Source organism: Amblyomma americanum, chromosome 1, assembly GCF_052857255.1.
Source record: "Amblyomma americanum isolate KBUSLIRL-KWMA chromosome 1, ASM5285725v1, whole genome shotgun sequence".
NCBI classification, from domain to species: Eukaryota; Metazoa; Arthropoda; class Arachnida; order Ixodida; family Ixodidae; genus Amblyomma; species Amblyomma americanum.
The window spans coordinates 106530508-106554903 of record NC_135497.1 but is presented as its reverse complement, the minus strand read 5'-3'; the positions used below and the strand labels follow the sequence as shown (position 1 = coordinate 106554903).

The window sequence follows — 24396 nt, the reverse complement described above, 5'->3', positions numbered from 1 at the left end:
GTCGTTTTCACCAGAAACAAAGGCTTTATAAGCCAGAAAATTGCGGTAAAGTGACGCCCACGTGGCGGCGCCTGGTGCGGATTCGTGCAACTGCGGCTGGTGCCGTACGTAAGCGCTCTCTCGAGGAACGCTATTTCTTCTTAAATGAACAATTATCGAAATACGCGGGTGATCTACAGCGCAGCGCGCCGTTTTATGAGCAATGCGCGTGCGATTTTTCTCTCAGATGTGGTGTTCAATGAGATACGTCACAGAGCGACTGCTTCTCGTGTTTCTGAGGATCCCTCGATGCTTACGTGTACGCTTCACGATAACACACAACGCACCGAAGGCCACCCGCTCGAGTTATCGTCGCCCATATGTACACATGCGTGAACGCGATCAGCAGTGTGTACTGCAGTCTACGGCTGCCCTCGATAACTTCACGTATAGTTGCGCACCCACTGAGCCTATTTCTACCGTACGCATCAGTTGCAACAGGATGCAGACGGACGCGATGCAGCGGAGGGCATTTGAGGTGCCCTTGTCGCCGATGCACATGTACCCTTGCACCTTCCAGCCGTTACAGGTGACTCGAACGGCGTGCTAGTTTCGGCTGCTGGCTGCGTTTCTGGTCTGGGAATGGCGCCTCTGATTGGTCGGAGAGCTCCATTGCGAATAAATTATAAAAATGATGCCCATTTTTCGTGGGCGGTTTGAATGTGGTCGGATTTCGGCGCATTCATTTGCGATTTTCTCAGCAACGCAGTCACCTTTCCGCGCAGAAAAAAAACGTTGGTAGTACTCGCGAGGAATAATCGTTTCGTCTTGCTTAGTTTGATATTTCCCTTTAGTGTCCTTTTAACCTGCTCATTTATATAGATTTTTAATTTTTTTTTTGCTCTGAACAAGCTAGGTAAATGTGGAGAACGAGATATTCAAGTGAAAAATCTTATGCGATTTGTTTTATGGTGACATTTAAAAGAATGCGGATTCGTACTAGTGTTGTTCTCACCACGATGGCAATCAATATTTTCCTTGTGTTGGCTTTCCTTCTTAATCCGTCATCTTGACCGCTTGTCCTGTCAGTGGGCATCCTGTCAATATGACAAATCCGCGTAATAACAGCATGACAAAGTTAAGAAAAGGAACACGGTGCGCTGCCAGAAAGTCTGCCCCCTCCTCTGCACCTTCATGCACTTCAGAGCACTGCGCAGACCTATACGGTTGTAAGCGACAGCCTCTTGAAACTTGTTATGCTGAATTTATGACCCTGTGAAGAACTGTGCGTAGATAAATGTATCTAGCCCGAAATGCAACGGTGAATACAGACCACGTGAAAGGTATATGACGAGGAGAGCAAAAATTGGCCGGAGTGCATTTGACGAGCGCTCTATGGTTGTGAACAGCAGGTCACCGTTACCCCACACAAAAAAATACACAATCGGTATATCCTTCAGAAAAAAACTGCGCATGACGACACGCACAAGGGAGAGGACAAGACTGGCGCCTACATCGTAATATAGTGAACATTCGCATCCTACAAGTACACATCTATGGGGCGAAACTTGGACGCCATGACAAAACAACTGCAGCGAGGCAAAGGACAGCGCCCCGAGCTACCGAGAAGAAAACAATGGGAGTAAATTTAAGCGCAGCATAGATTCGAGAACAAATACGATTTAATGGTATCCTAATCGACAGGAAAAATGAACTTGGTCGGTACGTGTAATGCAGATAAAAGGTAAAAAGCTCCGGTCTATCGGTGTTACACAGCCGATATATCAAGGGAACGAAAAGTGACAAACGCTCATATGGTCTCACGAGATGAACTGTACAAGGCTGTTGTGTTTTTGGAATGATGCTTTTCCCTATCGCCGCATCCCATTGCCTGAAAGTTGCCGGTTTTTATCGCTCGCTAATAGTTACATGCTTTTACATCTGTTGCATTTCTTGCATAAGGGGGGGGGGGGGGTCTTTACTGGGGGGTAGCGAAATGGGCAACCCCCAAGCTGGGAGGGTGCGGTAGGGGAGGGGGTGCGTCTTAAGGGCAGCTGGCTTTTCCGCTGCGTCTTTGAATTCGACTGAACCGTTGCTTGTTCGTTCCGCTGCTGCGTGAGATTCTAGTTAGTGGAGGTAGGTGAGTTGGTGGTGGCCGGCGCTACTGGAAGGTAAAGCTGGGTAGGTGGGAGGTGGATGGCGGGTGAAACCTGGAGGGGGGGGGGGTTGTAGATCCAGGGTGAAAGTGGGAGGGTGGCTTCGGCAATCCACACCGGCGCTTTTGCAGAGTGGCAGTAGCAGTGCGTATGGAGTAAGGGTGGCCAGGGTGTCAAGGAGCCAGACGGGCAGACGAGATTTTGAAATCGGCGGGGGAAGTGTGGCCGCGGCTGGAATGGGGCAGGATACGTATTAGGGGACAGGGGAGTAGAGGACATAGGTATATGCAGATGCCGGCGGCGAACATCTGTCACTGTGTAGAGAGTGCAGTGCAAAAGATCGAAGCGACCCAAGAGCACTGGACGTGAAGCTCTTTTAATGTAAAAAGATGGCACAGAATTAGTGAGCCTCAAAAGTGGGCGCACTGCGGCCTGAACGCAACTCCTGATGGTCTGGTCTTGATGCGCAGTCATGGTATTGTTCTTCCACGAGTGCTTTTTTGAGAACGAAACTGGACACTGACGTGATTCACTTCTGTCATTTGCGCGTTTTACGGGTTACGTGCTTCAAATGATTTGTTTTCTTTTTTGGTTACATGTTACCCCTTTTTTTCTTATTTAGGACAACTTCTCCGAATGAATGGCTAAAATTGTTCTCCATACACTGCAAACGATTATTTTGCCTGGTGATGCTGCATTAAAAAGAACTTATCCCCTTTAATTTTGCCCACTTTTTCGTGTCAAATACGTACTTGGTGAGCAAAAGTAAAGGAACCCGCCTCCCCCTCCAGCGAGTGTCGGTCACGACACCGGCAGTGTTTGTCAGGAGATGCCCGCATGCAGTACGGCGTGGTTGGATTCTTGCTGGGGGGTGGGGGGGGGGGGGGGGGGTATCTTACTTCTGTTCACGATTGTGCATTAATCACGCTAATCGAGCGCTAGTTTACACTTCTCCATATATTTGTTTGGCCAAAGGTGAAGCTGCTGTGTCCTGGTAGCACGAGGTCGAACCTAGGACCTACCCAGCGACCTAACCAATAGCTACACAGCAGGGCGTAATCCTCCTTTCATCCGAACGGGCGGGAAAACGAAGGGGTCGTCTCTCAGCATCTTCCCATCGGCACCGAGGGCGGCGGTCAGCGTGTTCTGTCTGTCACCCATTGTGGCGCAATTGGAACTGCCCCGTGTGAAGCTGCCGTTGTGCAAGGAGCTGGTGGAAGGGAAAGAAAGGGCTATCTCCCAGATCAGTCCAAATCAGCGGCAACGCAGCATCTGACGTCGCGCACCGAGGCCGAAGATTCCGAAGCGGTACAGACTAGGAAAAGGGGCGGGGGGGGGGGGGGGGGGGCAAGTAATGGTTGAGCGGCTCTGCTGTCGAGACGGCCAGAGCGAGGAAGTAAGAGCAACGGCAGAAGCGCCGGCCCGAGACCGAGCGGCGGTGGTCGCAACGATGGTGTCGCCACCGCGCGGCGGTGGCAAATAGCCGGGCGTCGAGCGAGGCGATGGCAGCAGCAGTGGCCCGAAGGAGGAAAGAGGAGCGGTGGCGTGTCTGCGGCTCGGGAGAGAGACAGAGGGGAGGGAGCCTGGGCCCGAAGGCAGGAATCGTGTTGCGCCTGCTCCGAACGAGCGAGCGGGATCCGGTTCGATCGTACCGCGATCATTCAATCAGCGTTAAAATAAGAACTCCTTATTGCGTCGCTTATTTTTCTTCATTTCGTCGCCTGTTTCGGCGGAGTGCGGCTTTGCTTAATACCCACATTTGGGGCGGTGCGCCTGCTGCTGAGGCCGCGGCTGAGAGGGCGCGGCTGCGAAGCCGCAGCGCTCGTGCAAAATTGAGATGGATCCCCCGCTGTACAAGAGGGCTAACGGAGAATCCCGGCGCAAAAATCCGTGTACATCAGATATATTCCGGAGAGGTTCCCGCGCCCGCAAAGCTTGGCGTTGCATGTTTCTACCGCGGCAGTTATAAGTGAGCGACATTGCAGCAAATGAAAGCAATGAAAAAGACCTTAGTTTTAACCTGCAGGTACAGATTATTAATTAATTCATTCAGAGGAACATGTAAACAGGAACGCAGGCTAAGAAGGCGCGTGAAGTATTTTGCAAAGCGGCCAAGAAATTCTGGACGTCCTCACACTGCCACCGCCTGATATCACATATAGCTGTTTCTAGTGACTATTGGCGACCGTATTCGATGATGAGTTGCGCCAAAACGTCTCTGATTTACTTCCGTTCAAGGTTGTCCCAGCATGCTCTTTGCTACACATGAAGGGCATTCGCTGGTGTGCATAATTTCGAGAAACTTTTTTTTTTACAACTACACTTAGGTCAAGCGCAGAGAATTTCTCACAGTTTCAATTTATAGTTCAATTAGCTTCGTGTAAAAAAAAGAGAATTGATTTAACAACTAAATTTCCGAGAAAAGTGAATTTCTAAGATTAACATTACCCGCTGGAATGTACATGAAATGATTGGCTGTCATAATTGTACACCAAACTAAACGGTTTATCGAATACGCATACTGAGGGCATACCTTAGGCACTAGCATGGTCGTTCAAGAGGCAAACACGGCTGGTAAGTCTTGGCCCAAATTTTTAGCATGTACAGTTAAGGTAGTCGATACTTTGTTTTGTAAAAATGATCGATTTTTTAATTTCGTAAGTTTCCATAGACCAATCCTTTAGCTTTCAGAAAATATATTAAACTCGGGCATTCGTGGCTTTAAAATGCTTTTTGATTAATTTGCCTGGTGTCCTCGAGCGGAAATGTGGGAATTTCAAATGAGTTATATGCATTTTTCTGAGCCCACAAAAAAAAATTAATTTTTACATTTCTCTACCTTCTGATAGAATATTTCTTTAGCGATAGCACTTAGACATCCGTCCCCGGCTTTCTCGTCGCCGTCGGCGTAACCGGCGGGTGCGTTAACAGAGCCTACGGGTGGCTCTGTTTGGAACAGCCACCTGCCAGAGCAGAGGTGCATCACTTGACCGCTACACCAGTGCGCCAGGAATATATCCCCAAAACTAAGCGCCTAAACTGCTATCGCTGAACATCGCGTTACGCAGTCGTAACCGGCCTGTGAGTTGTTTTTTTTTCTTTTACGAGCTGTCGGGTTCAAAGCGCACGCGCTGTCGCATGCGAATAACCAGCACCGACAATTGGCAGCAGATGAGTTCTGTTCCATGGCGCATAAACAGCTAAGGCCATCTTGCGCAAAATCGACTCGTGAGGTGTCTTTGGGACATAAGGCACAACGGAAGGACACTGAAGGTAGGCACAGACTTTTGCCTCGGTGTAAGTGCTCGTTGAGCTGGTCCATATGGGTTACATATAGAGGCAAAATTTGCGAATATTTTGAATGCTGAAAAAGGAACAAGGAAAGTGTGACGACCCCCCATAATGCGCAGGTCCACACGGGACGGAGAGGCAAAGAGACACCGTATGGCTCAGTTTAAACAAACAGATATATTCAATAATTATACATGATTATGATTATACATCAGAGGCTGGGGTGTCCGAGCTTACGTGCCGACGACTTCATGGGGACGATGGAGGGGCTCCGGAGTTGAGCTCGAACGGTTGCTGGCAGAAGCTGCACGCCGTCGGGCTTCGGCGCTGAAGGCCCCCTTGGCGAACGATGTCGTCCTGAGCGTTTTTTCTTCCGTACTCCTTGTCGATTTTTATATCCTTCTTATCCCCACATTCCCTAGGGTGAGGACGCCCACGCCGGAGTGGGAGGGGCCTAGGGCTTTCACTTGGGCGCACAAACACACCACCGCACTTATGGTCTCGCCCCCGTCACGTGTTGAGTCCGAGGGAAAGAAGGTTGTCGTCGAGGTAGCGTCGGCTGTGGTAGACGGTCGCTGGCCCGCTGACGGTTCCCGCGGGTCACCGACCTCCGTTCTCCATCAAATGACACTCGCCACTCAAGGCCGGAACGCGAGGTCACTAAAAGGCCGGGAAAGTAGTCCCTTGTCCTAGGATGTGCTCGGGAGTGTTGGTGATGATGCCCGCCGTCTTGTCACGGGGCCAGGCCCGCCGAAACGAGGCCCTTTGTCCCCGGGACGGTCACGGCAATTGGGGTAGATAACGCCCGTCTCCCCGCGGCGGCGGCGTTCGACACGTGCCGACACTATGGAAAAGGGGCCCGGTTGTGCTTAAACCCCTTCGTTTTGGTCGTTCACTCTCAACGAGTATGGCTCGGTAATTGGACGCAGCTGTCACCTGGGTCTTCTCCGTGCGGTCCATGGCGGCAGGACCGAAAGCAATCCCACTCAAGTTGCTTGCAGCCATATACAGTAGAAACATGTGTGCTGGCTGCTTCCAAAACGAGACCGGCTGTCGCCGATCTCCTCTCTTCCAGTTGAATTGCTTTCCCTCGAGTGCTTTTGCCGCCACTGGGGCTCCGTCTACGCCGCGCCGTCGAACGCGGACCCTCGTAACACACAAGGAACGTCACACTCGCTCACCCTCCAGAAGAATGTTCTCCGAACATTTGAGTCCATGCAGCTCCCCTTCTCTTTCTGAATCGCCTCGCACAGTGCGTCCGACAAAACACTTTTCGCTGCACTCAACACCACTGCACAACACCATATGCCTCAGCTGTCATAACTGGCGTCTCCAGGGGCAACACTGATCTTCTTTTACAGATAAACATGAAACTCAGCACCCAAGCCTCTCCTTTCTAGTCCAAACTGGACGAAATAAATTTACCACAGTTACAAAGGAGCTCCCACTTCTAGCACGATCACGGCACAGACAAAAAATATAGATAACGAAAGGAAGTAGGGCAGGTTCTGCATGCGCTCCGCATGCTCTCCTGTGAAGGTGTTACTTAATGACAGAAAGGTTTAACTACCAACTCCGATATCTTAACACATAAGCACATAGCAATGTTATGAGCTGCGGCATTACACAGTTCTAACCAGTTCACAACTCCGCTCTGTTTACGCCATTAGTCCGACTTAGCTTTCAGATTTCGTAGCGGATATCGGCCTTCATGAGTCATACCAAGCAAGTCTGTGACCCTTTGTCTGCTTTGAGACTCGCGAGGGCTCGTGGCAGGAGCCTCTCCTGGCGTTATCTGCGCGGCAACCTCGCGCGCTTCTTCTTCTTCTAGCAATGCATGAAGTAAATCCGGTGGCATTCCGGCCGTCACCTCTGGCGCCTGCCGAACAAATGCAGGAGAGGGCGTTTCTTGCGAACTATCTGCGCGCTCCGCTTCACTTCTGTCCCCATCAAAATCCGCGCTTTCCCTTTCCTCATTTCGTGAATACTGAACCGGTGCCGACTTGAGGCGATTTGCGTGTATCCTTATCAAGCGCCGGTTCACGTCTCGGACTCTGAAGTTTACCGGAGAAAGCTTCTCGACAACCTCGCACGGTCCTCTCCACTTCGTCTGGAACTTACGAGCTAGCCCAATCTGCCTTTGGCAGTTTTCAATGTACACGCTGTCCCCCACATCAAACGGCGCGTCTCTAGCACTGCGATCGTGCACTTCCTTCCTGCGCTTCGCCGCTTTATTTAAGGCCCCCTTTGCGATGTCCCTCGCCACTTGCAAGCGCGATTCTAGCTCAACCTTATAGTCGTCCAGTGAAGCGTATGGGACACGACGGGGCCCCTCTGGCACTTCACTAGGCTGGTCCGGGTCTCGGCCGTAGAGAAGAAAGAATGGCGATTCGCCCGTGCTCTCGTGTGCTGCGGAATTGTAGGCAAACATTGCATATGGGAGCCACAAGTCCCAGTCCCGCTGGTCGCGCGAAACAAAATGCGACAGGAACCCGGCCACGGTTTGGTTCAGTCGCTCCACCGCGCCGTTGCAAGCCGGATGGTATGGTGTTGTCTGCTTCTTAGCGATCTTAAGCAGCTCGCAAACTCTCCTCATTAGCTGCGACACGAAGTTCGTTCCCCGATCTGTCAAGAGTTGCCTCAGGGGTCCATGTCGGAGCACGATCTGTTCGACAAATGCTCTTGCAACCGTGTCTGCCTTCTGATCTGGGAGTGCTACCGCTTCCGCGTACTTTGAAAGGTGATCGACAAATACTAAAACGTACCTGTTTCCGGAAGTGGTCGTGGGCAATGGGCCCATTATGTCCATACCTGTCCGCTCGAAGGGAGCCGAAACCTCAGGGAACGGCTGAATTGGAGCTGGTCTTCGTTCCTTGGGTGTTTTTCTTTCGAGACAGGAATGACACTTCGCACAGTAGTCTCTAACACCCTGTCGCATGCCACTCCAAAAGTACAAACGCTCCACACGCCTGCGTGTCTTCGCTACGCCAAAATGACCGGCGCATGGCGCATCGTGAAACGCGCGAAGAACCCTTTCTGTCCACGACCGAGGTATGACGACTCTCTCCCAAGCGGTTTTCTCTGGTCTCCCTTTCCTGGTTGGCCTCGTGCGCCGACACAGGGTGCCGTCTTTGCCAATGAAATAACCTAGCTGTTCGGGGTGAGACGGTGCGCCCTCTAAGCTTTCGATTATTCGCTTCAGGTCAGGATCTTTGCACTGCTCTGTGCGTAATTCGGCGGGGTCGACTACGGGGACAAACTCATCTATAGCTGCCACGGCAGCTGTGCGGCTGAGTGCATCAGCATTCAGATGTGTCTTTCCTGACTTGTGCTCAACTTCAAAGCAGTATTCCTGCAGGTGTAGATTCCATCTAGCGAGTCGCGAGCTAGGGTCCCTGACACTCATCACCCATTTCAGAGGATGGCAGTCTGTGACTAGCTTGAATTTGCGGCCGTAAAGGTAGCATCTGAAGTGCTTTACTGTCCAGACAACGGCGAGGCACTCCCTTTCCGTAGCTTCGTACTTTTGCTCTGTGGGGCTCAGCTGTCGGCTAGCAAAAGCAACGGGATGTTCTTTGCCCTCGATAACCTGAGATAGCACGGCACCAACTGCGAACTTTGACGCATCTGTGGCCATAACGAAGGGCAAATTAAAATCCGGGTGGCGCAACAGCGGTGCACTCATTAGCTTCCTTTTCAGGGCCCCAAAAGCATCCTCCGCGTTTTCGTCCCAGCGAAAGGCGACATTTTTGGCTGTTAAGGCGGTGAGCGGCTTAGCGAGCTTGGCGAACTCCTCTATGTGCCTTCGGTAGTAACCGATCAGGCCGAGAAACTGCCGGACCTGGCGGACGCTAGTCGGGGATGGAAAATCCGAGACACACCTTAGTTTCTCAGGGTCCGGTCGCACGCCGTCAGCTGAAACAACGTGCCCGAGGTATTTCACCTCGTTTTTGAGGAATTGGCACTTAGAGGGCTTCAGCTTGAGACCCGCTCCTCTTAGTCGCACCAAAACCTGCTCAATATCGCGCAAATGGTTCTCAAAACTGTCACTGTATATGATTATGTCATCCATATACACGAAGCACAGCCTCCCCAGAAGACCTGCCAGGATAACATCAGCGGTTCTCTGCCAGACAGCAGGGCTGTTGGCCAGACCCATCGGCATTCTTTTCCATTCATAGTGCCCTGAGATCGTGTTGAATGCCGTTTTCTCGGCATCTGCCGGATCCATTGCTATCTGCCAGAATCCCGCCGCCATGTCCACTACCGTGAAGTACCTGGCAGAGCCCAGCTGAGAAAGCGTCTCCTGTATATTGGGGATGGGGTATGGATCGATGCGAGTTACGGCATTTAGTTTGCGGTAGTCCACTACCAATCGATACGAGCCATCTGGCTTTTCCACCAATAGTGCTGGTGCTCCCCAGGGTGACTTTGAGTGTTCGACAATGCCGCGATCAATCAGGTCCTGCACCTGCCGCTCCATCTCCTCACGTTGGGAGTAAGGAATCCTGTACGCACGCTGGTAAACGGGCGATGAAGTGCCGGTTTCTATCCTGTGCTTTATAACGCCACAGCAGCCCAAATCCATGTTGGACGCGGCGAATACCTCCGAGTAGTCGTTCAGCAAACCAGCCAGAGCCTCCCTCTCCCTGGATTTTACGTGAGAAAGATCGAACGACGCCTTTGGAGCAGCCGAAGGACTAGCATGCTCTACAGTTGCGAGTACCGTATCGGTGGGCTCACGTTTCTCTATCGCAGAGGTGAATAAAGCCAGTGTTTTGTTCTTGGGAAGGCTCAGTGGCTGCTGGCTACAGTTAACCACCCGTAGGGGCACTCTGTGGGCGTCATTAACTGTCACGAGGCACGCGGCTGCCTTCAGGCCATTGCTGAGAGAGTCGACCGGCTCAAGCACTCCCACGGCGCCGCTCTCTACATCTGAAGGCACACACGCGTACAAAATGTGCTCCGACCAAGGAAGGACGACCGCCTCATCGACCAGCCTGACGGCAACCCGCGAATATACCTTCTCCAATGATCCCACTGTTTGACGGGTGTCAATATCGGTAATGCGAATCTCAGCCCCTCTCCTGTTCGAAAACGGAACTTTTGAGCCACCCGCATTAACCTCTTCCTCAGAGAATGAGACTACTACCTTCGCTTTTCTCAAAAAATCCTGCCCTAATATACCTGACACTCCGTTTGGCAGAGACACCGTGTCCGGGCATACGTAGCAGGGGTGCTCCAATGCAATTCCGCCGAGAGAGAAGTGTAACCGGTAGAGTCCACTTATGCCAAGAGGATCCCCCGTTATGCCTACAAATTTGGTTGCCATACCACCAGACGCTTCCAACACCTCGCGGTCCCCCTTTCTTCGAAGCGTGTTAAAACTGCTTTCCTTAAGCAATGTCACCTTTGACCCCGTATCTATCAACAATTCCATGCAACAACCATTTAACTTGCAACGCACAACAGGGCATGCCTCGTCGGCCACACAAACCACCACCACCTCATCATCCACTGCTCCCTCCCCACGCTCCTCAGGATGGGGAGGACTATGTAGTTTTTTGTCTCGGTATCTGGAGCCCCGCTGTAGGCTTGCTTAGGGCGTGTCTCGCCTGCTTCTCTTTGTGGCTCCCCACGGCGCACGTTTTGGCAGAACCTGGAGATGTGTCCGCGACCCTGGCAAGCGAAGCATACGATTTCTTCAAAATCTCGCATACCGCGCCTGTAGCTTTGTGGCGGTCTCCGGTTTCCAGCGAATGGACGCTGTTGAGCGCGCGCGTCAACCTGGCGTTCCACCTGCTGAGATAGCAGCTGTTCTAAGCGATCTAACCGCTCTGTCAAGAGAGCAACCTCAGGGTTGAGCACCGCTCTCTCTATGACGCGTACTCTCGCTGCGGCTGTCGTTCCTCATCCAATGCGGCCGCCACGGCTTGATCGAAATTGCTCGGCTTGCGCGAGAGCACGAACCGGCGCACGGGGTCTTGCAGACCAGCCACGAACAAAGCGGTCATTTCCTCTTTAAGTAGATCCTCCGCGTATTTCTTCTTTAGCTGGACTCCTTCCTCCTCCCTGCTTAACGTATCGCGTGCTAGGCGCTGAAGCCGCGACGCAAACGTTCGCACGTCCTCCCCTACCATCTGTCCGGCGTCACGGAACCTCTGTACCCGCACGTGACGTGGATCAGTGTCGAAATGCTCAAACGCGAGCTTCTTAAATTCCGCAAATGATTTTGTGGATTTTACTTTTTCGTCTCGCCATGCAAAATCATGAGCAGCTCCTGCCATCTTACACCTCGCCATTCCCAGCATTTGAGCATCGGACCATCTCCCCATTTTCCCAATCTCTTCTAGCATGGAAAAGAAATCGCAGATTGGAACCCCTGTCTTATCTCCCGTAAACGTCGGAATGACGCTTCCTAATGCCAGCATGCTTGCTCCGAGCGACGGCAGTGGAATGGGAGCTCCCTCAGATACAGACATTTTTTTTTTCGCTCAAGCCCTCCGGTGCCTCAAGCCTCTCAAATGGGGGTAAAAGTCCCACAATCAGTCCCGTGATTCCCTTTTGATTACAATTTTGAAGTCATGAATGTCGCAGCATTCAGAGGACATTTGCTTTTGAGACCCCACTTCTGACACCAGTGTCATGACCCCCCATAATGCGCAGGTCCACACGGGACGGAGAGGCAAAGAGACACCGTATGGCTCAGTTTAAACAAACAGATATATTCAATAATTATATATGATTATGATTATACATCAGAGGCTGGGGTGTCCGAGCTTACGTGCCGACGACTTCATGGGGACGATGGAGGGGCTCCGGAGTTGAGCTCGAACGGTTGCTGGCAGAAGCTGCACGCCGTCGGGCTTCGGCGCTGAAGGCCCCCTTGGCGAACGATGTCGTCCTGAGCGTTTTTTCTTCCGTACTCCTTGTCGATTTTTATATCCTTCTTATCCCCACATTCCCTAGGGTGAGGACGCCCACACCGGAGTGGGAGGGGCCTAGGGCTTTCACTTGGGCACACAAACACACCACCGAACTTATGGTCTCGCCCCCGTCACGTGTTGAGTCCGAGGGAAAGAAGGTTGTCGTCGAGGTAGCGTCGGCTGTGGTAGACGGTCGCTGGCCCGCTGACGGTTCCCGCGGGTCACCGACTTCCGTTCTCCATCAAATGACACTCGCCACTCAAGGCCGGAACGCGAGGTCACTAAAAGGCCGGGAAAGTAGTCCCTTGTCCTAGGATGTGCTCGGGAGTGTTGGTGATGATGCCCGCCGTCTTGTCACGGGGCCAGGCCCGCCGAAACGAGGCCCTTTGTCCCCGGCACGGTCACGGCAATTGGGGAAGATAACGCCCGTCTCCCCGCGGCGGCGGCGTTCGACACGTGCCGACACTATGGAAAGGGGGTCCGGTTGTGCTTAAACCCCTTCGTTTTGGTCGTTAACTCTCAACGAGCCATATACAGTAGAAACATGTGTGCTGGCTGCTTCCAAAACGAGACCGGCTGTCGCCGATCTCCTCTCTTCCAGCTGAATTGCTTTCCCTCGAGTGCTTTGGCCGCCACTGGGGCTCCGTCTACGCCGCGCCGTCGAACGCGGACCCTCGTAGCACACACAAGGAACGTCACAAAAGACACGAGCTTTTTCTCCCGGAAATATTGGAAACGATGGAAAGATAATGAAAACAATAGGCAGATAATTTATATCCAGGTACGCCCGAAGTTTGATACCAAAACACTTCTTCGTATGGATTGTTGTTAACATAATATGCAATGCTGCCTGGTCGCTTGGAGTCCCAAAGACTGTCACTTTCTGGTATGTGGTATCGATGGTGGACACTTTGGTCTGCACTCACAGCCATGGTGAAGTCGCATGCGGAGCAATGAGGAAACCATTTCTACCGCCATCAGATGAACTGCACTTCCGGCGTTTCATCCAATTGTTAATTAACCTAAATTGGTCACAATGCGAGTAAATTTCAATATGTGATACAAACATTTTGCATTACTTTGGGAGGATGACGGCGCAGAGCAGGAATAGAGAGACTGAAATCTTAAAAAAAATTTTTTCAGTGACTATAGAAATAGGAGGTGGCAGGGGTTCAGCGGCAGCGGCAAAAGCATCCTGGCATTGCTGACGCTTTCCGCCATCGTCCCACTATGTGTTTTACGAGTTAGAGTAGTTGCAATATAATTTTCTGCTATTACAGGGGTGGGGCTCGCTAAAGTCAAGGACTGCAATCTGCTTCGACAAAGTGAATTCATTACAAAGTTTAACTAGGGCCAGAGATACGATGCAAGCACGGTGGTTCTGCAGACTCTCAGGCGTTGGAAATTGGCTGACGGTTTATCATCGCTAAGCACAAAATATTGTGCGAAAACGCGGTTTTTTACAGGTGGACGTCACCGCCACGTACCTCAAAGTGCGATTGAGGTGTCCACTGACCCAGGGCGGCACTTTTGTGTCTTTCCTTTTCTCATAATGAGCGGAGTCTAAACTTTCCGCTGGTTCTGAGAAAAGGAAAAGCGAAATAGTGCCTCAGTCTGTAGATGGACGCCACCGCCTACTCACAGCGCGATTGAGGAATACAGTGAGCCACTTACACTTGCTACTCAGAGGCTTCACATAGACACATACCGGTAAAACCTGGGGAGTGCGGTGCATTCGCGCTAAAACGTATAAACGCCTCGACAAAGCGTGTCCTACGCACCATAGCTAACGGCCGAAGTGGTGCCCTATGCCTCCAATATATTCCACAGTTAACGTCAGAAAGGTGGCCAGCAGGCGCGGAATCCTTGTTTTGTAGCGCTTCCCTCAAGCTAGCTCGCCTGAATCCACGCATTTTTTCGTTGTCAAAAAGCATGGGGGGGGGGGGGGAGAAAAAATATTCCAGACAATTTGTGTATGCGGTGCTGTTCTATGGGAATACTTGTCATTGCGTCATACTATAGATGGCGTGGCAGTGGAGAATACCCTCGCTTTAGGAGTGTTCTATGAGATCGAAGGTTTTCAAAAAAACTAAGATACTGGGTATAATAGCATAGACACTATGGCCCGCGAACAGCCTTTGTAACTCCATAAGTGGCTTGTCTTTTGAACTTTTAATTTAATTGCAGTATTGATTTACTTTGAATCCGTCCTAAAATGATTACTTCATAAGTACGGTGCTCCAACCAGGAAATAAATCAGTTAGTTGCAGCGTACTCCCCATGTTTTAATTTCTTGTTTGTGCATCTAAACTACTGAAACTGATGTGCCTGCTTCAGATATAAAACAACTTGCTCAATATAATAACTCTTCATGTAAGCTATGCATATTAGCAAAAGTAGTTCTCAAGGCACGTTTCACTTTGCCATGAAGTGTCGTAAAGAGACTCAAAATCTGCAAGTTCATATTGGTTGGCAGCAAAGAAAAGGTTTTGTTCTTTGTGTAGCGTAGCAGCCACGCTCAGTCAGGGAGGGTGAAAGAAGACAACGAACCAGAGGTGCGAAGCTCGTTCGCATCATCATCATCATCGTTCCCAGCTCGAACGCTTGGCTGGACCTTTGTTTCGTGTTGCAGAGTGACCTAGATTCAGCTCAGACACAACCCCCTCTTACAAGTCCAATAAATTTCGCCACTGTGTCAGTTTTTGTATATGTTACTCGCTACTGGAATGAGGCCCTTGACGCCTGCACGTCCGATTTCATGGCGTCTTGTAGACTGCCAGATGTGATCTGCTGGTAACAAGATTTGTTGAAATGCAGTTCAAAAAGCTGGGGTCACGTCTTGTTGGGACCAGCTTAGCTGGAACCGCTGGAGTTTGCAAAAGCACAATGGATCCTTCAACTGTAGCCATTTGATTTTGCAGTTTAATGATAGTATTTTGTATTGGATAGTTGTAATGCAGCCCTAGCTGTCTTATAAATATGGGTGATAGACACCTTTGATCATGCCCCCAAATCTTAAAATTACAATCCAGAGGTATGAACGCATTCTACAATGGAAGATAAAAGCCGCCAGGGTAAGGTATTTTTGTAAGTGTTTCAAAATTGTGCTACTTGGTATTGCAAGTTTTGACAAATTTTGCCAGCTTTAGCATATTGGCAGATCATCAAAGGTGAGTATTAAATTTGTATCAAAATAATTATTTTACCTCGTGTTCTAAAGTTATCCACAATTCTTACTGAAATTTGGGAGTGACATTAGAATGCCAAGATGTTCCTAACATTTCAAATCCCCCTTTTCTCACGCCAAATTTGTCACGACTCAATATTAATATTTCTTTTGCCTTGCTATAAATTTTTGCCATTCAGTTTCAACACTACAGACAGTCTTGTTTTCTGTTTTACAATTTTTAATTCTTTACGCTGGTGCACTGATGTTCAGCTTTTCATGAGCACTACAATAAGCACTACATTTCGTCACATAATGATCACATGTTTAAAGTCGGTGTTCGCTCATGTCGTAATATGTATTCTGATTCATGTCTGCCATACACAATTAATTTTTGGAAACAGCTTCCTGCCTCCATCACTGCGATCCCAAATAACGTCTTCAAGAAAGCTGACTCATTTGTTCTGTTAATAATTTGTTCTGTGCACCCACTCCTCTAAATAATATCCTCGAGTCTTAAGAATAAATAAATAAAATAAATAAATAAAGTGGTGAAATGAAATATTTTAATACATCATTTTTTCAAATTAAAATTGAGTTTCCTTTTCATACAAAGAGGGAGCAGCCACAAAAAGCTACTGCTTTCAGTGGCTTGAGGTGGCCCAAGAAGTGTTGATGAATGCTATGTATACACCGAAACTCTAATTGATAAGCATGAGCAAGCCGCCGCGGTGGCTCAGTGGTTATGGTGCTCGGCTGCTGACCTGAAAGACGCGGGTTTTATCCCGGCCCCGGTGCCCTCATTTCAATGCAGGCGAAATGAGGCCTGTGCACTGTGCGATTTCAGTGCACGTTAAAGAACCCCAGGTGGTGGAAATTGTCCCGGGCTCTTCACTACGAAGTTTCTCATAGCCTGAGTCAGGCACGTAGCCAGAAACTTTTTTCGGGAGGTGCCCAAGGTAATTTTTTTTTGTAATTGGGGAGGCGGGGAGGGGTGCCTCGTGGTGCATGCTCAACTAGAAAGATTGGGGGGAAGGGGTGCATTTCGATGGAGGCGAAAGGCAAAGGAAAAAAATTAGAAATTGGTTTTTGGGGAAAAGAAATGGCGCAGTATCTGTCTCACATCTCGGCGGACAACTGAACCGCGCAGTAAGAGAAGGGATAAAGGAGGGACTGAGAGAAGAAAGGACGAAAGGGGTGCCGTAGTGGAGGGCTCCGGAATAATTTCGACCACATGGGGATCTTTAACCCGCACGGACAGCGCACAGCACCAGGCCGCGGCGGCTGCATTTCGATGGAGGCGAAACGCAAAGGAAAGAAAATGAAAATTGGTTTTTGGCGAAAGGAAATGGCGCAGTCTGTCTCACATCTCGACGGACACCTGAATCGAGCAGTAAGGGAAGGCATAAAGGAGGGAGTGAGGGAAGAAAGGGGTGCGGTAGTGGAGGGCTCGGGAACAATTTCGACCACCTTGGGATATTCAAGATACACTGATAACGCACAGCACCCGGCCGCGGCGGCTGCATTTCGATGGAGGCGAAACGCAAAGGAAAAAAAAAAATTGGCGGTGGTTTAGCTCTGGTTAAACCTGTAGTAGCGCGATAGCTGCAGATGACCGGGTGGAACTTGCTCAGTTTAATTTCAAGGCCAGTCTTTCGCCGTTCCGTTTCGCTGGTCGTTCCTTATTCATCTTCGTCCCACTTGACACGCCGCATGCGCACAGCTGTTGCAGCACGGTTTGCCGGCGCGCCGCATCGACAGCAGCAGCTGCTCCGCACCACGTGACCAACCACGTGACAGCGTGGTGGCGCAGCCACGGGGTGGCGGCGCCGCCACGCCTACCGTAATGCTACCGTAATGTAGCTATCGCTGCAAAAATTGAAAATTGGTTTTTGAGGAAAGGAAATGGCGCAGTATCTGTCTCGCATCTCGGCGGACACCTGAACCGCGTGCTGTGCGATGTCAGTGCACGTTAAAGATCCCCAGCTGGTCGAAGTTATTCCGGAGCCCTTCACTACGGCACCTCTTTCATCCTTTCTTCTTTCACTCCCTCCTTTATCCCTTCCCTTACGGCGCGGTTCAGGTGTCCGCCGATATATGAGACAGATACTGCGTCATTTCATTTCCCCCTAAAAAAACAATTATTATTATTATTGTTTAGAGCCGCTGAGAATCATGCGTATGCGGGGATCTGCGATGGCCAGCGCGATCGCGAACTCTTCGGCAGCGGTGGGGGAGGTGTGCGCACTGTGGCAGCGTTGATGAGGGTGGTAGTTGGCGTGGCTGCGCAGGCCACGCATGTGTTGGAGTCGCATTTCGCCGCGTCCACGTACGTGGCGTGTTCGTTGGTGGTGTACGTGTCGTCCAGAGCCTGGGCCTTGAGTTGGCGGCGCGTATCGTGGTGGCTGGGCAACATGTTCTTGGCCATGGGCTTGACGATCAGCCGACTATAGACTCCAGTTTGAAGGGGGGGGATTGGGATGGATGTCACCTGTAGGGCTGATGTTAAGATGGTCGAGAATGTAACGACCGTGTTTGGTGCGAGAAAGGCGGTGTATCTGGGCAGTCTTGTGTGCTTCGATAAGCTCTGCAAGGGTGTTGTATACTCCGAGCTGGAGCAGACGCTGCGTGCTGGCGAACTGGGGTAGACCCATTGCCGCCTTGTACACCGAGCGGATGACGCTGTTTACCGCCTCTTCCATCTTTGCGGCGCAGGTGGTAATAGAGGTAGGCGTATACATGCCTACTAAGAAGGAAGGCTTGTGTGAGGCGGCAGAGGTCGGTCTCCCGCATGCCTCTGCGGCGAGTGGCGATGCGGCGGATGAGGCCGTTGATCTGGTGGGTGGTGGTTCGGAGGTGTTGGATGGATTCCGAGTTTCTGCGCGTTGTTCAGCATCAGCATACCTAACACGCGGATGGTCTGCACGGGAGGTATGAGGTGGGTGTCGATGTGGAGCGTCATCGGCTCTTGGAGGTAGGGGACTGGTCGGCGAACCCGCCTATCCCGGATGACTAACAGCTCGGATTTGGTGGGAGAGCAACCGAGACCGTTTGCCTGCACGAAGGCGTGGACGGTGTTGATTACCTGTTGGAGTGAATCTTGTATCTCTCCATCCGAGCCGTAGTTGGTACAGAGGGCGATATCGTCGGCCCATAGTGAGTGTTTGATATGTGGTATGGTGTGTCCAGGAGTGAGGCGAGGCCTCGCATAGTGATGTTAAAGAGGAACGGAGACAAGACTGCTCCTTGTGGTGTCCCCCGGGTGCCCATGGTGATTTTGTCGCTGCAGAGGCCTCCAATGTGGAGTTCTGCAGTGCGGTTGTTGAGGAAGTTGGCAATATAGTTGCAGGTTCGGGTGCCTACATTCATCAGGGAGAGGTTGGTCAGTATAGATGCGTTGTCGAACGCCTTACTGACGTCGAGGCCGAGAACGGTGCGTGTGGCCCGGATGGGATCCGGGTCGAGTATGTCGTGTTGTACCTGCCACATGATGTCCTGGGTGGACAGTCCAGCCCGGAAACCAATCATGGCGTGGTGGAGGAGGTCCTCCTTGTCTACGTGTGCTGGTGGTTTAGCTCTCGTTAACCCTGCTCGAAAGCGAAAAGCTGCATCTCCCTGGCTACGTTTAGTGTCGAGCGACTGGCGATCTCCGCGGCTGGCGTCGCATCAATCACACCTAGCGTTCCGCTGAACGCATCAAAGAGCACCGGTTTTTTATTGGTTTTGGGGAAAGGAAATGGCGCAGTATCTGTCTCATATATCGTTGGACACCTGAACCGCGCCGTAAGGGAAGGGATAAAGGAGGGATTGAAAGAAAGGAAGAATGAGGTGCCGTAGTGGAGGGCTCCGGAATAATTTCGACCACCTGGGGATCTTTAACGTGCACTGACATCGCACAACACACGGGAGCCTTAGCGTTTTGCCTCCATAAAAACGCAGCCGCCGCGGTCGGGTTCGAACCCGGGAACTCCCGATCAGTAGCCGAGCGCTCTAACCACCGAGCCACCGCGGCGGGTCGGTGTTTTATGCAGAACCCACTTTCATGACCTGCGCATGCGATGCCGGCAGACGCTTTCCCGCTTGACTGGAGATCAAGGTCAAAGGTTGAGGTCAAAGGTCAAAGACAAAGTCGCGATGGTGTAACAGCCGCTGGTGTCGCTGAAGTCATGTGTCGAACCTGACTACCACCAGTTATGCTCATGGTTTGACCTCTACCTACAATCAAGGTGAAACTTGCGGCCATTGAGCCGCCGCGGTGGCTGAGTGGTTACGGCGCTCGGCTGCTGGCCCGAAAGACGCGGGTTCGATTCCGGCCGCGGCAGTCGAATTTCGATGGAGGAGAAATTCTAGAGGCCCGTGTACTGTGCGATGTCAGTGCACGTTAAAGAACTCCGGGTGGTCGAAATTTCCAAAGCCCTTCACTACGGCGTCTCTCATAGCCTGGGTGGCTTTGGGACGTTAAACCCTCATAAACCAAACCAAACTTGCGGCCATTGTGACCTCTAGCTACATACAAGGTCAAACTTGCGGCCCCGCTGACGGCTCGCAAAGCTGGCGTAGTGGAGCTTTTCGCTTCAAAGCTAAATTCCGCAGGGAGCCCATCTGGCCCATGCGCTGACCCACGCTTCATCGACTCTAAAACTGTCCTGACCTCCTATAATGTGGGAACAGCACAAAGCGCATCGTGTACCTCCTGGCTGGCCACCGGCAACCCAGGCAACAATGGATGCGTCTCTATAGCCCTTACTTCGACTGCGATATCTGAACACGCGAAGGCTCTGAAGTGCGCCAAGACACGCATGCAATCACGAGTCTGATGTGACGCAGAGGAGGGCGTTCCGGTCAACGCGGAGTTATGAATGCTAGAACGCCGTGCAAAGCGCATCAACTCGGGGTGCGCAGACGAGCCACGAATCCCACGCCAGGCTGCCGCGGAAAGGGACGAGGCTCCAATGAGGCACTGGTACCGACTGTGTACAGCTCGTTACACCATGCATGCATCAGAGGGGAACGCCGATCCGCAGTTGCATCTAGCATTACGAAACAAAATGATAAAGCCATGTGCCGGCGGTTTTGAATGCGAACGATCAAACGGTGCAAAGATTCGCGGCAATATAAAACGAACTGAAATGGGCAGCTTTATAGATGTGCGCACGAGGAGCGATCAATTGGTTAAAAAGTTTGTGCATAGTTTGCTTAAATTCTGCTAATCATGATCATGTACACGGGTCAGACAGTCGACTCCTGTTGGGACATGACTGGTTTAGGTTACTCATATACGAAGTGCTACGAAGCCAAGTAGCTCAGCCCCACTGTGCTTTGCATAAAGAGTCCGAGAACTGAAGTGTTTCAATTGTCACAAATCTGATCCAAGTGCAAGCAATTGGAGACTGGGTGGGGGGGGGGGGGGGCGCTGCCCCCTCTAGAATCTGTACCAGAATCGAAACGCGGCAGCGCACTTGACGTAGGGCCCTCCACAGGGTCCACTTCTGCCTCCTCTAGGCTCGCCATCTTCCCAGCTAGCTGGCCAGAGGGGGCCGGCACTAGTGTGAGCGGGGGAGGAGGAAAAACATTTATTGTGCTCTCAAAGAGTTGTGATTCTGATGGTGTCTTCCGTCTTCTTTCCACAGGGTTGGTCCCCCTAGTCCAGGGCACTGCTGAGGATGGCTGCCCAGTAGGCTCGCCGGTCCAATCCACGTTGTACCTGCGGCCGCGTCCGAATAGGCGCGGCGCACAAGACACGCCACCATCGGGTGGTCATCGCTGCAGCGTAGGCAGGACGGGGCACAGCCTTCGCTCTGTGGCCGTGTACACCGCAGCGTCCGCAGAAAGGTGCTGAGCACTGCGCCCAAAAGTGGCCTGAGAAGCCACAGTGCCGGCAAACGCGCTGCATTCCTCGGCAGCCAAACGTCACCCGATGACCAGCGACGCGCAGGTAGTTGAGGATTGTTGACGCGACAGGCATCTTCATGCGCATATCCCGCGTCCGAAACAGCACTTCCCTGCGACAGCCCAACTGGCCCGCAGCGACGGCGTCAACGATTGGAGACATGGAAGCCATGCCCTTCACAGTAACCTGGAATCTCTGGGCTCCCATACAGTGGACTTCGGATAAACCCACCATTGAGGGCACCGCGTAAACGATGGTCCCAGGACTGGTAGCCGAAGGGACGACGACATCGAATATCAGCGCCTTCGAAGGACTTCAAGGAGCCGACGGCGCCATGGCGACAAAGGACGGGACGCCCCTAGCGTGAAACACGCAGGGATGTCATGAAGACAAACACCAAACGAAACACCACTTTGATCCTAGCCTCCGTGGGCGCTGAAGAGAATAATGATGAAAATACCGCTGATCTAGTTGTTCTGCCCCGCGTACGCTACTACATGCTTACGCAGTCATCGCTACAAGTTTTGAAGGATCAGCTGGCCGCTTCAATTTTCTACTGTACAATGCCTACAAGAAACAATTTATGATGCCATCAGCAGCAGTTCCCTTCATTCATTGCATCAATCTGTTAATAATAGTTAACAAGTCTTCGTACCTTTAAAGCATAAAAGGAGATAAATTCTGCCCTCTCTGCTGATAAATACGGTAGCAGCAACCTTGACCAGTGTTGCTAGAACAAACCCAGTTTCACAGCTCCGCCCGGAGAGGTGTCCCCAGTGGCGGCCACGCGAACTTGCGGCGCTGAAGTCGAGTCTTACATCAGCGCCGTTAGTTCTGGGGACGCCGCTCGGGACACTCTCCTTCGCTGGTCGGTATCTATAGACGTTGGGGCGGTTTGGGGAGCCAGGGGGAGTCGTGAAACTGAGTTTTTTTTTCTAGTAACTGTACAGTAACGTTGACCTCGACCACATGGCAACGACTGAACTGTTCAAAGAGAGCGCCGAAGGAGGCGGCAGGGACAAGGGGAGGATAACGGGACTTTAGGAGAGGACAGTAACATGGGTGGCCAGACAGGCATATGCAAAGCTCCACAACTGATAATAGATTTACTGAAGAGCGGCAATAAAAAAAGCGGGGGGGGGGCGTGTAAAATTTTTTTCCTCCAAGTCATTTTGGCATTCTCCGCAGGATGGCGCTAACTGGAACAGCCCCCCACCTCCTGACTTTAGCCCTTGCGTGTTTTTGTGCTTTCTAGAGCTATTTTTTTCTTCTCTCCTTGTGCGCTTTCATATTCTCGTTTTTTTTTTGCCTGCCTGCCTGTCTAATCTATTATAACTCTACAGCTGCCTAGTGTTCCTGCGTGCGCTTCTCTTCTCATAGTTTAATATTTAGAAACTCTATGGCTCTTCTAAAACATATGAGAAGCTGTCTTTATTCGGCAGAAAAAAGGGGGGGGGGTTACAGATGAAAGTCGCTAGGCGCACTTGGACACGCCAGGAGCCACATGCAGCTCGCGAGCCACTGTTTGACCATCCCTGCGAAATAAATTTAATAATTGGTTTTTGGGGAAAGGAAATGGCGCAGTATCTGTCTCATATATATCGGCGGACACCTTAACCGCGCCGTAAGGGAAGGAATAAAGGAGGGAGTGAAAGAGGTGTCGTAGTGGAGGGCTCCGGAATAATTACGACCACCTGGGGATCTTTAACGTGCACTAACATAGCCCAGCACACGGACGCTTTAGCGTTCTGCCTCCATAAAAACGCAGCCGCCGCGGTCGGGTTCGAACCCGGGAACTCCGGATCAGTAGCCGAGCCCTACACTGAGCCACCGCGGCGGGTCGAAATAAATTTGAGTGCCGATATTTACCCGCCGCGGTGGCTACTGAGCAGGAGTACCCGGGTGCGAACCCGACCGCGGCGGCCGCGTTTCGATGGAGGCGAAACGCAAAAGGCGCTGGTGTCCAGTGCGATGTCAGTGCACGTTCCCCAGGTGAACGAAAAAGTTCCGGAGACTTCCACTACGGCACCTCTTTCCTATTTAAGTCCCATCTTCCTCCTCCATTCCCTTACAGCGCGGTTCGAGTGTCCATCGACATATGTGAGACAATTACTGCGCCATTTCGTTCCCTCAGAAACCAATTTTCAGTGTCGCCATTTCTGGAGCGCTGTGGCGCCATTTCTTGAACGCAAGCTTTCGGGCAGCCAAGCGAGGCGGTATACGACACGGCGCATACGGGAGCAGCGGCTATATGGCAAGATGCAAACGCTGCACGACGCCGTAATTGAAGACATAATTTGCAGTAATCGAGTTTATTGTACTGCGACTTACAACGATGCCGTTGCGTCCACTGGCCCCTTGTCCACCACTGGGGCAAACGCCTCCAGTGAGCGCAAGAACTTCGTACGCGATTTTCTCAAACCTATGTTGTTAGAAGGCCGCGAAACGATGAGGCAGCCGTCAATCATGAAGTGAGCATTAATTGCTACAAACTGTTCATCTGCATGCCTGCCCTTTGCACAGTAATGCGGGAATACGTGCACAAATAGGTCTGATACGGTCTTGTCAGCCATACTCTCAAACCCTCAGAGGCTGGCTTGTTGCGAGCCACGAATTATGAACGTGCGTAGTAGGGCGATACTACGAAATCTGGGGTATACGATAATTCGGCTAACCTAGCTGGACGAAGGGTTATCCAGTTATTTAATACTTGGCCGGGCACTCGAACTACAAATGCAAATGCGAGCCGGTTCCAGAGACCAAAATGGGCACATGGCGGATTGCCTCACTCCACCAAATTCATTGGCTTCTACTGGTCATACTGCAAGCCAACGCGCTATTTCAGAATGAGTACATATATCGATGCCGCTAACGAGTAAACACAGAAACTCAACACTGTAGCTTTGGGCTGCACTTTTCTTTGCGTGGCCAGGCAGCAGCACTGGCACAGGGTTTTACTCGGTCAGTGTTGACGTTACAAAGATAGGT

General features: G+C 51.4%; 1 protein-coding gene across 1 annotated transcript in view; it reads right to left on the bottom strand.

Moving 5' to 3' along the window:
• Positions 1-24396, bottom strand: part of LOC144113404 (exonuclease V-like) — a 41003-nt gene that overhangs the window by 3806 nt on the left and 12801 nt on the right. The gene's annotated exons all lie outside the window — the stretch shown is intronic.